The sequence below is a fragment of the Leptopilina boulardi genome, unplaced genomic scaffold, assembly GCF_019393585.1.
Source record: "Leptopilina boulardi isolate dan_hultmark-lab unplaced genomic scaffold, ZJU_Lbou_2.1 LbouV2_273, whole genome shotgun sequence".
NCBI classification, from domain to species: domain Eukaryota; kingdom Metazoa; phylum Arthropoda; class Insecta; order Hymenoptera; family Figitidae; genus Leptopilina; species Leptopilina boulardi.
In genome coordinates, this window is record NW_026137833.1 from 3,519,371 (window position 1) to 3,534,224 (window position 14,854).

The window sequence follows — 14,854 nt, forward strand, 5'->3', positions numbered from 1 at the left end:
AAAGCAACGCAGTAAAACTATTATAAGTATAGCGCTATGTAGTCACAATAAAATACAGCAAGTACACAAGTACTTTATATTGAATTAATATTGATTTATATTAAAAATGGATCACAAAATTTTATATTAGTATTATTTGTTTACAAATAAAATAATTATTATGCATTAAAAATTATGACAATTATATAATGTCATTATGAAACAAAAATCTTGTTTTTAACGTATAATTATTATTTTAAATAATATTAAAACGTAAAATGACTTAAATGTTCAATAATATCAAACATACAGAGTATCAATTTGTAATTTTTAATAAATCCAAATTTAATAAATTAATAATAATAATAAAATAATAATAATAAATTAATAATTTAATAAATTTAATAAATAATTTTTAATATAATTTGAAATTTTAAAATAAGTGACTCAAAAATATTTCTAATATAAGCACCTATATAAAAAGACCTATTCTACATAAAATATGTTATGTCCTACGACCTACATTGAATGACCTGCAGGAAAACAATCTCAATCCTATGTCATGTGTCTTATAAAAATCCTACATAAACAAGCCTGCGTACATGCTATGTAGTTATTACATTTTAAGGCCTATATAGAAATGCAGATATTTTTTCTACATAGAATGTATGTTAAAAGGCCTATACAGATCCTACATCGAAAGGCCTAAATAAATTCTACATAGTTTTGATATCAAATGGCCTACGTAGAAAGGCCTATGCATTTCAAACCTAGAATGTATGTTAGAAAGCCTATGTAGAATCTACATCTAAAGGCCTACATAATTTCTACATAGTTTTGATATCACATGGCCTATGTAGAAAGGCCTATGCATTTATTATCTAGAATGTATGTCAAAAAGCCTATGTAGAATCTACATCAAAAGGCCTACATAAATTCTACATAGTTTTGATATCAAATGGCCTATGTAGAAAAGCCTATGCATTTATTATGTAGAATGTATGTCAAAAGGCCTATGTAGAATCTACATCAAAAGGCCTACATAAATTCTACATAGTTTTGATATCAAATGGCCTATGTAGAAAGGCCTATGCATTTATTATGTAGAATGTATGTCAAAAGGCCTATGTAGAATCTACATCAAAAGGTTACATAGATTCTACATAGGTTTGAAATCAAATGACCTATATAGAAAGGCCTATATATTCCCTACCTAGACTGTATATCAAAAGGCCTATGTAGATGGCCGTCTTAAATTCTATACAGATGCGATGTAAGATTTACATCTGCCGTCTTAAATTTTTATTCGGGCAGCGATCAACTCCTTTTTTTAATTTTGCAATGACTATAGAAGGTGGATTACTACCTCTAGGTAACTTCGCATTGTACAAAGACCATTACATTGAGCAAAATATTAAAAGAAATCAGGGTTGGATAACTTTACATCGAACATTTCTTATTTGCCTAGAGTTAGGTCACTGCTTTACATTGTAAACAGACCGTTATATAGAACGTCACTACCCAACTCTGTTTCAGTACTACCAATATTTTATCTCCGTCGATTAATTAATTAATTACTTATTAATTCAGTTCAAATAATTAGTAATCAATTACTTTAATTCGAAATATTAAATATATTAATAATAATAATAATATATTAAATAATTAAATTGAATTATTTCAATATAATTATCGACAACTGAAAATTTGTTGCGCGTTTATCAAAGTATACCTTTTGTTTGGTTGTCATTGTCCCAACTCGCTATTTTTGTCGTAATTTTCGGCAATTACCGCACCTTGCTTTAGTGAAAATCTAGTGACTTTATTGTTAAAATTGAAAGTTACTAAATTTTCACTGAAGCAGGATGCGGTAGTTGACGAGAATTATGGGAAAAGAAAAAGCAGGGTTGGATAACTTTGCATCGAACTTTTCTTATTGGCCCAGAGTTAGGTCGCGCAATGTCTGTAAAGCTAACTGCATTTTCTAAACAAACCTTTATAGCTAAAGACTCATAACAGGGTTGGGTTGGAACGTTTCTGATTGGACAATATTGCAAACCAATTAAAAACGTTTTCCATTAGAAAACTGTCGATGTATTTTACGTGCGACCTTTCTTATCAGCTTGAGTCAATTTCAGTTAGTGGTAATTTCAACGTGAGAGGCGCGGTATTTGAAACTGGGCAACGCGGAAATGACGCTGATAAAATAAGAGCCTGTTTGTATGTGTGTGTGTGTACAAGTCGGAAAGGCTAATAATTGCCAAGCGCGTTAACTGTGCTCCATTGGTATAGAACATAAAAGAGTCTTGTATATATATATATATATATATATATATATATATATATATATATGAATGTACATAGATACCAAGGGTGGTTATGTGGGCAAGATGCTAAACTCAAGTTGGAGTCCGGTTAGAGTTTAAAGAGTGTAAAAGCCGAGCTAGAGGTACGTCCCCCCCCCTCTCTCTCTCTCTCCTCTCTTTCATTCTTCCTCGCGCTCTCTTGTGAATCCACTCGAGAGCAGTCGAACAGCCGATAGATAATTGGCGTTGCGTGCCTCAAGATAAACGGCCGTGATTGGCGAAAATAACGATTAATAATTATCCACTCGCGGGATCCGAGGCGGTCTGCCCTCTCATCTTGAAACCCACGGAATAACCCAGAGAGAAATGAAGGTATATATCCAGGGTGGCCCCTCTCTCTCTTTCTCTCTTTCTCTCCTTATTCGAGGGTGAGAATCTCTCTGATCGAATTCCATTCTGATACATTTATTTTCCCACTGCTGTATTTTTTAAATCCTTTGAAAAGAATTACCTTATTCTTCAGTTGAAAAAAAAAAAAAAATTGGATAATGATGGTTGGAAATATGCAAAAAGGTGTATTTTTTTAACTTCTTTCTTTTATGTTAAAGTATAACTTTTCTCTTTGAAGAAATAAGAATTGAATTGTTGATGGTTAATAAGATCATAAGTTTCTTGTTCACGTGCCTGCGATAAAACTTGTCACTTATTGTTGAAAATCTACCCCTTTTTCCCTATAGAATATTCAGAAAGTTTTCCAACCCCATATATATATATCTTTTGGAGATTTTAAATCAAATTTTAGGAATTTTACAAATCAAATTTTGTTTAAAAAAAACTGTGGTGGAAAAAAATTTGAATGGAAATTTAAAACTAGATATAACGGTTAAAAAAAGGGAACGACAGTTGAATTTTGATTGTTGATTGTGCAAATATCGAATACATAAGAGACGTTTCGTTATGGAGCTTTATATTATGAAGAAAGGCTGCTGCTACTACTACTACTACTGTTGCTACTGTTGCTGCAATGACGAGAGGAAAAATGAAGGAAAATCGGTCTTCGAGTTACGAAATGACAATACATATACGACACCGGGCAGTCACTTGAATAAATATCAATCATAAAAACGGCTTTAGGAAATATTATTTTCATACCTTAGACGACCGCAGCTGGACGATACAATAAGAGACGTAATCCAATAACGCCAGCGTGTCCGCCCCGTGAAAGATTTTTTTTTTTTTTTTTTTTGAGATGAATACCTTGGGAGACGCTTCCTTCAGTGTATATATACGATGCACTTTCGATGAGTTTACCTGAAAAAAAAGGAAAATAATACTCTTCACGTGACTCGCAAATTTTGCTCTTGGACATATATATAAAAGAGATCCTATTCTTGAACATGGCACGCGCAACTAAATGATGCTTACATTTATAATAGAGAGAGGGGATATATATCCCTTAAGGTTTCTTTTCATATTAAGAAGAAATCTTGAAGAATTTATATGTATAACGTTTTATGGATTATATCAATACAATTAGAAATATATCTAATTCTACTAATCTTTCTAATTCTGATAAACAGATTAGAAGTAATTTTAACAATCTTCAATATGCATACTTTACAATAATGCGACAATAAAAATAATTTCGCAATATTAGAAATATTTTTAAAATTTTTGATATTGTTTTCTACTAATTGTTTCCTAAAAAAAACTACAGCATGTTTAGCCTTACGGATGTACAACCGTAACGGTTTGTAACAAAATCACCAATTAGCTAAAATTTTGTTGTTTCTGCAAAAATAGTCACACACTACATTAAGTATCCAATGTAAATTTGGAATTGTAAATTCCCTTCGTAATGATATTTTCTTCTCTAGATTGAAACAAACAAATCGGTTTGTCGCAAATTTTCGCTAATAAATGTCGGATTAGTGAATGACATTAGTTGTATACCTCTTGTTGGGATCTTTCACATAAAAAACTGGCAGCATTCCACTGACTGTATATGGCGCCAAATCGGATAACCGGATATGACAATAGTCAGGGAGGTTAAGCGTGTTTGCCCTTCTCTTGAAGGCCCATTCAAAGCGACAATGAGGGCCTTCGAATGCTTTTCAGTATTCTTCCCCCTGGTCCTTGGATGAAAATGCGCAAGACTCTCTTCCCTATATATATATATGCACACCATTTCATTCCTCATTCTTTATCGGTTCTATCGGCATTCAGAATTCAACACCGGGCCTTCCATCTTGAAGCAACTTTTCCTGATACTTTTTTTCACTTTTGGTCAAGGAAACCCGCCCAAATCACCACAATGAGCCTAATCAGCCAAAGTGTGTATACACAATCGACAACAAACCATATATATTCGTTGGAGAGTAGAAAAAGAGAGAGAGAGAGAGAGACGATCTTTATCTGATGTATATATATATACCCGCACCGTTAAGGATGGACATCTCGGATGGATCTATATACAGTCAAAATTTATTGCCTACATGACACTGGGCACAGCTGCTGATTTTACGCCTCTCTTCACTAGTTTGATTTGTTTCCGTCGTTTTTCTGTTTCTTGTACATATATACATTGCTCTTGATTTTGTATAGTGTACAAGAGAGAGAGAATGCGATTATTTTCATGTCATTTGGAAGCTATTTAGCATTATGTATACACAACTATAAGGATATGGTACTTTAGTTGTTGTACATTAAAGAAGTTTTGAAAATTCAATTTTAAATATATGTATACCTATTTGGGGTGCTGTATATAATCATAAACTGTGGTTCTATATTCGAATTTATAGTTTTAAATATCGTTTTTTTTTTCGTTTTTCATTCGAAATTATTATTTTTGTCTATACACAAAGAAGGAATTGTTAAATCCATAATAGAATTATTAATATACACGGAGAAAAATAAGTTTGCTATTATATAGATAGCTAATTTTTAGCTTCAGTAGCTAATATTTAGTTGTTACAGCAAACTATTTTAGCTATAGTAGCTAATTTTTAGCTGTATTAGCTAACGAAAATTGCTGTCCATATAATAACAAATAGGGTTAGCTAAAATAGCTAAATTTTAGCTAATATGGCTAACTTTTTTTCTCCGTGTAGAAATTTTGAAGTATGAAAAATCGGTTATATGGAAATTCTATCAAATAATAAATCGAACAAATGAAAATTCATCTAAAAGAATAAGATGAAAATTCTATTTAATATAAAAAATAAAATAAAAAAGAAAGTAGTAAAATAAAAATAGTAAGAGAAATATTAATAGAAAGTCCTGTTTATATACAAATAGTTGACAAATTTTTTGAACGACAGATGTTTTGCGCAAAGTATTGCAAACACACGCCCAAGGAAGCAAATGATGACCCCCGTGGTCATTATCTTTTCACGCACAAGATGTGCCCAAAACATGGTCTTTTCTCTGTTGAAGGACCATCTAAAATTTCCAATGTCAACGCATTACATATAAGCAAGCCAATGTACAAATCACAGTCCATTTACTCCATTCAGGTCGACACTCGTTTAACGACAGTCGGACGTATAACGACCATAAATCTTGTCCGTTCTTATGGTATCTATATATATATATATATAGGTATATTTATGCCCTCTTCTTCACTCTTGTTAAGAAAGATACACACATAAATAGAGAAGATGAGAGACAGTAGATTTTCAGAGAGTTCGATGCTGAGAAATCTCAGGCGCGTATAGTCTGGAGAATTTGTTTTTCCACATATATATATATATATTGCACAAATGAAATAATTTATTGCAACGTTCTTATTTGAAGAAGGATGGAGGACCTAACATAACCTCAAAACTGAAAAATGGTTTTTAACACAAACAAAATACTCTGTAATATAAAATAATTTTAAACAATTTTAAAATTTCGAAAAATTGTTTGAAATTATTTTACATTAGGCTGCAGTTCCATGGCAGCGTTTTGCGTTGCGTTTTGTCTCTAGACCATGAGTGTAAAAGAGATGCAGATATATGTTTGCTATGTTTACACTCAGGGTCTAGTGACAAAACGGAACGCAAAACGCTGCCATGGGACTACTGCCTTACGGTATTTCCCATGTGGAAAGAATTCCGGAAAAATTCCGAAAATGACTTCTGGAAAATTTACGGAAGCTATTTCCTGATTTTTTCCGTAAAAATTACTTAAGGCCGGAGCAGAATAGAAACGTAACCGGAATTGCAGTACCGCAAACGCGACAGGAATAATGAGTTAGAGAAGGACAAACAATATATCCATCCTTCTCTAATTCATTCTTCCGGTTGCGTTTGCGATTACGATTCTGGTTACGTTACTATTCTGCTCAGGCCTTTATTAGAATTTCTGGAATTTTTCCAAAAATCCTTTCACATGGGATTTATTTGCGTTAAAATTCATTTTTCGGTTTTGAGGTTATGTTAGCAAATCACCATCCTTCTTAAAATAAATTTTAGCTTCTTTTAATCCAATTTGTTTAGAAAATTAGTTGCATCTTATTTTAATATACCGTATATATATATAGGATATGAGATGCAAATAATTTTCCAAGAATTTGAATTAAAAGAAACTAAATATTTCTAATTTATTTATTAATAATTTTGGTTTAAATAAAAATTTTATTTGAACTGAATAAAATTTTATTTATATACTGAATAACATTTTATTTTTACTGAATAAAATTTTATTTGTACTGATTTAAATTTTTTATTTAAAACAAATATAAAATAAATTATTAGACTCTGAGAGAAATATATTTTTATTTAATTAAAATAAATTCTATTTCAAATAAACGCGATTAAAAGATTTCTTTGGTTTGTAAATATATTCAAAAGTGGCCAGTAAATTAGATTCTAAAACACTTGTTTAAAAATTTAACAAGACCAAAAAATTCAACTATTTATTTTTTTATAGTGAATTAAAAACATTCTTAATTCTCTATATAATTGTAAATGAATATATGTTAAAGACCAAGAAATTTGCTATATTGGTACATGTATTTAATATAGAAAGATAACGTTTCAATGTTTACAGCTGTTTGGGGTTTTAAATATATTTTCAGTATAAGTGCGAGAAAAAGGTAAAGAATATTGGGTATATATATATATATATATATATGTGATATGTGAAAAGATAAGGGAAGTATTTCGTTGTGTCTCGAGGGCTCGTGCCTGAGTTACGAATTCTTTTGGAAAGGTTGAGTTTTCAGTGGTATATACCTATATATATATATAAAGGTTGCTTTGCCTGAAGACGATACCGGTTTCGCTTACAGCTATGTTACGTAGCCTATGGCATAGCACGAGCGCAGCATATATATATATACGAAGCTACTTCTCTGAAAAGTTGCGGCTTATGTTGTATATGTATATTCACTGGCGCACAGGACCACCACACACGAGACTACCACCGTGGTATATCTTGATAACACTCTTCTTTGCTGTAAGGAAGAGAAGGCACCGAGTCAAACTCCAGTGATCCGCAAACTGAAATTTTACATTTTTTTTCCTGCTTCTAATCTTTATTGCAATGCACTGTTTACAAATATTGTGTATAAATAAGGGAAATTATTATTATTAATGACAATAATAAATCAGAACCAGAAGCATTCGTATGTGCGCCTGCAAGATCGTTGCAGTATCAGTTTTCTTAGCAACCGTTGCTATACGCTAACCATTTCGGTAGCAACCGTTGCTATGGTATCCGTTTCCTTGACAACCGTTGCTATAGGATCCGTCCTCATAGCAACCGTCAATTGTTTCCATAGCAACCGTTGCTATGGTCTCCGTTTCCTTGACAACCGTTTCTATGGAATCCGTTCTCATAGCAACCGATTGTTAATCGTTTCTATAGCAACCGTTGCTATGGGAACCGTTTCATTAGCAACTGTTGTTAGACTAATCGTGACCATAGCAACCGCTCCCTGAGCAATCGTTACTAAAAAGATGCCAATGTCCCCACTAACCAAAATTTCTATTCGACATTTTTCATAATTTTCCATCAACTACCCCACCATGCTATAGTGAAAATTTAGTGACTTTCTGGTAGGTTTCCATTGTCCCCACTCGCTAAAATCCTCACTCGCTATTTGTCATAATTCTCATCAACTACCGCATCCTACTCTAGTAAAAATTTAGTAACTTTTAATTTTAACAATAAAATCACTAAATTTTTACTAGAGCAGAGTGCGGTAGTTGGCGAGAATTATGCGACAAATGGCCAGTGAGGACAATATGGAAACCAACCTCTAGTTAAAATTTAAAGTTACTATAAAGTCACTAAATTTTTGACTAGAACAGGGTGCGGCAGTTGACTGAGAATTCTGACAAATGGCGAATGGAAAAATAAAACAGAAAGTTCGCAAACAATAACCTATAAGAATTGGCACAAAATTTAATTCTAAATAGATCGTGTCATTCTAAATTGAAGTATACAAAAAGAAATTTCATTACTTCTGAATGTGGAATAATAATAATAAAAATAATAATAACACAGTAGTGCGTCAACAGTTTTCCGAGAAGTTTATTATGTACAAGGGAATAGTTGACAGTATTGGGTTGCGGGAGTGTATATATCGGTATATATATATATATATATATATAGTGGATTGTAGTCAAAGCAATATATCGAATGACAACCACTGCTAGTGGTATCTGCGTATCTTTCAACAAGCGCGCAACATGGAGCTTAAATTGAATGAAAATCACAATTGACGAGGCATTAGCATAATGTAGCACGGCGTTCTCTCTCTCTCTCTCTCTCTCTCTCTCTCTGTAGGTGAGGTCCAAGAGATATACAAAACAAGCGTCGGCTAAGCGCTTCGAGTGGCGAGATTAAAACACCCTTCTCTTTCTAAGCATAATCATGTACTGATATCACACATCCACTGAATTCCTTTATATTGTTGACAAAAAAAACCCCTCGCCTATCAATTCCAATTTTAATGTTTATTCCTCTCTAAAACATTATTTTAATTTATGAAAAAAAATTTTACAATTAGAAATCATTTAGTTTATTTTTTTTATCTATTTAATTTATATTAATTATTTTTATTAATTTGTATTTTTTTTATTAAATAAATGTGGAACTAAAAACAATAAATTTAAATAATGGCGCGCATGAAAATTTGTACATTGTGTATTGTAAATCGTGCCTTAATGACAAAATGGCGTTCACAATAAGCGTAAGTTTACAATGCAAAAGAGAATGTGTCGTATATATATATATATATATATATATATATATATATTTTGCCACGTAGACACCTGCTTGGCCATAATCGACGCGTCAAGTATAATTAGCTGATTATTAATACCCGGCCCCCAACCGAGAGTTGCAATGACCGCCCAGACACTTACGCCGCACGTTGAAAAATATATCCTGCGCGAGGGACGCCCCTGTGGTGATGAAGAGAGAAAAAAAAACTAAATTATATGCGCGAGAAATCATGTGACTTTCAAGAAAGTTGTAGTTTAATAATAATTACTATCGTATAATAATTAGGAACAATAGTTTATAAATCAAAATTAGAAATTTTTAAAATTTTAACCTCTATGCGTTGACAAAAAAAACTAAAACAGGATTGGATAATGACGTCATGTATAAAGGTCTGTTTACAGTGCAAAGTTGTCCCCACTCGCCATTTGTCATACTTCTCGTCAACTATCGCACCCTGCTCTAGTGAAAATTTAGTAACTTTTACTTTTAACAATAAAGTCACTAAATTTTTACTACAGCAGGGTGCGGTAGTTAACGAGAATTATGACAAATGGCGAGTGGGGACAATGGAAGCCACTGCGAGCCAATAAGAAAAATTCAATATAAATAGTTATCCAACCCTGGTTTACCTCTCAATATTTCGTTTCAGGTTGGTTTCCATTGTCCCCACTCGCCAGTTGTCATATTGCTCATCAACTACCGCACTCTTCTCTAGTGAAAATTTAGTAACTTTATAGTAACTTTTAATTTTCACAATAAAGTCACTAAATTTTCACTAGAGCAGGGTGCGGTAGTTGACAAATTTTGGCGAGTAGGGACAATGGAAACCAACCTTTACAATGCGAAGTTATCAAGACGTAGTGACCCATCTCTAAGCTATTAATAAATAAAAAAAATAGTAAATCGTCGGATTAAAATTGTAAACGCTAAAACAAGGTTGGGTAATGACGTTCTCTGTCTATAAAGCTCTGTTTACAATGCGAAGTATACTAGTGATTCAATAAAAATTGTTCAGTGCAAAGTTATTATCAACCCTGTTTTAGTCTTTCAATACTCTACTTTGTGGGTAAAACTATCATAAACATAACCTATAATTTTTTATTGCTTCTCTCATAACAAGTATGCTTTTTCTTTTCTTTCTTTCCTTCTTCTGAAAAAGAAGATTCAAATTCCTCGCGTTGAACGAGAATTAGATTTAAAAAAAAGTTTCTCAAGATTTGTTGATTGGGTTTTGGATTTCTGAGATCGTTATGCGGGTGTTTATGAGACTGCGAACAATTCAAAACTTCCACCCTCACCTCCCCCCCTTTTTTTCCAAAGGTATACATACTTTCTCCTTCTGACTTATTCCTCTTTCGACTTTGTACCATATGAAGAAGTTTTAGATTGTGGTGATAACTGCGACTTTACTCACGACCCCCCACCGTTCAATGAGAGACATTTCTCATCATTTTCCATTCAGCCCGTCTTGAGTTATAAGTCCCTCGTATATATATATATATATATACACGCCTTAGTCGCACGCGGCACAATCGTTCGATTTATTATATAAACCCGCGAGCCTAATGAATTTAATTTCATATTTCACGGGCCAGTAAGTAGACTCTCCATATAACGCACGCGCTTTAAATGTCCGCAGATTTAGGAACGTATACCAAAAACCTTGTTTCTTTTTATCACCCATAAGATTATTATTATTATTTTTTTTAACCCGCAGCAATTGACGTCGCCATATTTCTCGTTGACGGTAAAAAGGTGTCCTTTCTTCACTGGACTCGTGTGAGTTTATTTTACTTTTATTTACAAGAAGACATTTCGAGACAATACTTTTTCTTCTCGGAAATATTCAACTTAAAAAAAAAATAGGGGAAAAGTGAATCTCAACGGTAGTTAAGTTATTAAATTTATCTCTTCTAGTATATATATATATATACCTTTAGGGCAAAACTAGAAAAAAAAGAGAGAGAGGTGATTTATTATTTTTTGCTGCCTAACGACGCGAACGAAGAATATCGTTCTTGTCTTTATTATTTCCTCGAGTGTTTATCCGCATGTAAAAATTTTCTTCTCTTTGATTATACACACGAGCTGGCCATAATTTCACCTCTCGATTGAGCGTTGCGATATTAATTATCATATTTGTAGTTCTATTTTATGGAAAAAAAAATTTCTTGAAAAATTCACCAAAAAAAAACTGCAGCGCCATCTACTGACGGAGGTCATCGTTTCTATAAACGGTCACCAAACACAACTGCGCTTGCGCTATTGCAACTCTTTCATTGAATGAAAAAGGCGCGCTTTTATTTAAAATGCTTTAATATAAGATATTTAAAAAAAATTATTAAAAATTAAAATTTTAGAAAATGTTTTTCCCTAAAATAAAATGTCGTGATTCGGACCACTTTTTTCAACTCTCATATATAGGGTGCCACACTTCTTATTATCTTGAAGATTGCAAAAGCTATGTCTCTTAACTTCCGGCAACCGCATATATATAGTATACGCGCATGTTTTCATATACCGCGAGAACCGCGACACGCTTCGCTTATTTCTGCGTGACTTTGCTCTTAAAAGAGGTGAATTTCTTTACGTAGAAAATAAGAATTTACTTCTTTTATTCTATAACCATACATATATTTTTTTTTCCCTAGGGGTATAATAAAGATTACAGTATCTGTAAAGAATACAGTACTACATACTATATGTATACATAACTTAAAGCTTTTATCACAATGTATTTCAATTTCACAAAACACTGTTATAAACTTAAATGAGAGTATATTAAAATTACTTCTTTAATTAAGGAAAACATATATGTGACGTGAAAAAAAATTTTCATTTAAATTTTTACGAAAAGGAAAATTAAATTTTATATAATAAAAATAAAGTTTTTATTTTAAATTATATAACGTATATAACTGAATAAGGTACTAAAGTGAAATTTGTCTTTTAATTCAGTTTTAAAGTTTAATTTATAATTTAATTTACAATTATGGTTCTGTAATTGAAAAATTAAAAGGTTTTAATAAATTTTCTAAATTCTGAAAATATAGTAAAAGACGTTTTATATAGAAATTAAAAACAAGGTATATAAGACGGTATATATATAAATTCTTAGTGTTTATAGGTTATGTCTATAAACCATTTAGACGCATTTGTATTTTAATATGAAATTAATTTACATTAATATTATATCTAAACTTCAACATTTTTTTTAATAATTACTTTGAATACTACTAAGGCTGCTTCCACAATAGCTAGATTATCGTATTCAAGACGATTGTTGTCAATCATTGCCAACTGTCGAAAAAAAAATTTACTTTACGTGTTCCATTATTATTAAAATTTCAGATTGTAAATATCATTGAAATTATAAAAAATTATTTCGTCCTTAAAAAATCGTCATTAAGACGATGTGATTTTGCTATTGTGAAAACAGCCTAAAATATATTGAAATACTTTTTACAGGTTAGGTTTATTACAATTTTTTTTCATAGTTAGTTTCCATTGTCCCCACTCGCCAATTGTCATAATTCTCGTCAACTAACGCACCCTGCTCTAGTCAAAAATTTAGTGACTTTTTTGTTAAAATTAAAAGCTACTATAAAGTCACTAAATCACTATGAGCAGAGTGCGGTAGTTGACGAGAATTATGAAAAAAGAAGAGTGGGAAAAATTGTATTCAACCGGTCATTGATAAAAAAAAATAACTTAAGTCTAGTTCACAGGTAAAATTCCATGTTTACGATCAATGTTAAATTCTAGATGGCGCTGCGTACATTTCGCTTAACCTAAAGCCCCGTCTACAATTGTCGATTATTGATAACTAAATTGTCTCATCGTTATACAGTTATTATATTAAAACTAACCTGTCTAATTGAGAATAAAAATAACAGAAACTTAAAAAATCGCAAAATTTATAATTAAAATTGATCGTTTTTTTTTGCAGCTTCTCTTTTAATTTCATCCGCGATATATAAATATAATTTGAAATAATTATCATTGTAAAATAATGCTTATCGATGTAATCTACGGGCCTGGCATCATATATAGGGACTTAACAAAGCGCAAATCCCCTTCGAGTGTTTATATATATATAAGCCATAGGGTTGTATGGTCAGCAATACAGCAGTGCACGAACCTTGACGTTAATGGCATGTATTACCGCTAATAATGTTAAAAACGCGCGATATATATCGAGTGCATGCCTCGTAAAAATTTACTTATAATTGTGTGGACGCCTTGATTGACTTCTTAACAACAGGAAGTGTCTATGGGGAGAAAAAGTTTAATAAGAATATTTAATCCTCCAAGCACACATTTATTTATGTATTTTATAAGAGAGAGAGAGTATATGCGAGTAATATTAAAATTCTATTGAAGAACTCATTATAAATATAAAAAGTATATAATGCTCAAAATATATATTATATTTTATATATCTCTCGGAAAAAAAGTTATTCTAAAAAGTATTTACATATATTTTCTTAAGACTGTTGAATATAGAAATTTTTTTTTTTAAATTCAGTTCACAAGTAAAATTCTATGTTTACTGGTGTTAAATTCTAGATGGCGCTGCGTATGTAATTGGGGAAAAAAAATTAGAAAAAATTATGTAAGAATTAATTTTACAGGAAAAATTGAATTTTAATTGTATTTCCATTAGGTTCAGTAAGTGTGTGTGTGTATGTGTTATTTATTCGCACTAATTATCGACATTTAATTCAAGATATTAGAGAGGTAATTTGAGATCGTTACGAAATACTAATAACACATATGGATATCAGTCACATAATGCCGCGCATGTTAATAAGTGTATATGCAACACATATATGTCAATCAAAGAATTTTTTTTCACAAAAATAAAATGTGTCACACGTCTATAGGGAAAATATGCACCAAAAATTTTTTTTTTTATTTTATAACAATTTTTACAGAGTTATGATAATTTCTTCATATTTACTTGAAATAAATAAATAGAAATAAATAGAAATAAATATAAATGAAGAAATAGAAAGAGAAACAAAAAGAGAAATAGACTGAGAGAGAAAGAGTTTAATTAAAAGTATATAAGTTCCAATGTTTTAAAATCGATACTTTCTTCTTGTTTCATCGATTTTAATCTCGACATTTAGGAAACTGGTGACATTTGAATTTTTCATGTGAAATCATTGCTGCACACATATATATATATATAGCTCGGCGTAAAATAACGATAAGGAAATCAAGTAGTCGACACCTGAGGCTAGAAAAAATAAATACATTTCATGGTAATCGATCGGACAGGCGATTTAATGAAACCGCTCAGATCTAGAATTCAGTGCAATTTTATGCCGATCGTTTCTGACACT

At 31.5% G+C, this 14,854-nt stretch overlaps 2 protein-coding genes across 3 annotated transcripts in view; one reads left to right on the forward strand and one right to left on the reverse strand.

The window, feature by feature from the left end:
- The window catches only part of LOC127281591 (COUP transcription factor 2), a 120,050-nt gene that overhangs the window by 83,875 nt on the left and 21,321 nt on the right, over nucleotides 1-14,854 (forward strand). The gene's annotated exons all lie outside the window — the stretch shown is intronic.
- The window catches only part of LOC127281584 (uncharacterized), a 210,881-nt gene continuing 206,334 nt past the window's right edge, over nucleotides 10,308-14,854 (reverse strand). The window contains exon 5 of the transcript XR_007843061.1: nucleotides 10,308-10,335. The gene's annotated coding sequence lies outside the window, so the exon portion shown is untranslated. The remainder of the gene's footprint in view (nucleotides 10,336-14,854) is intronic.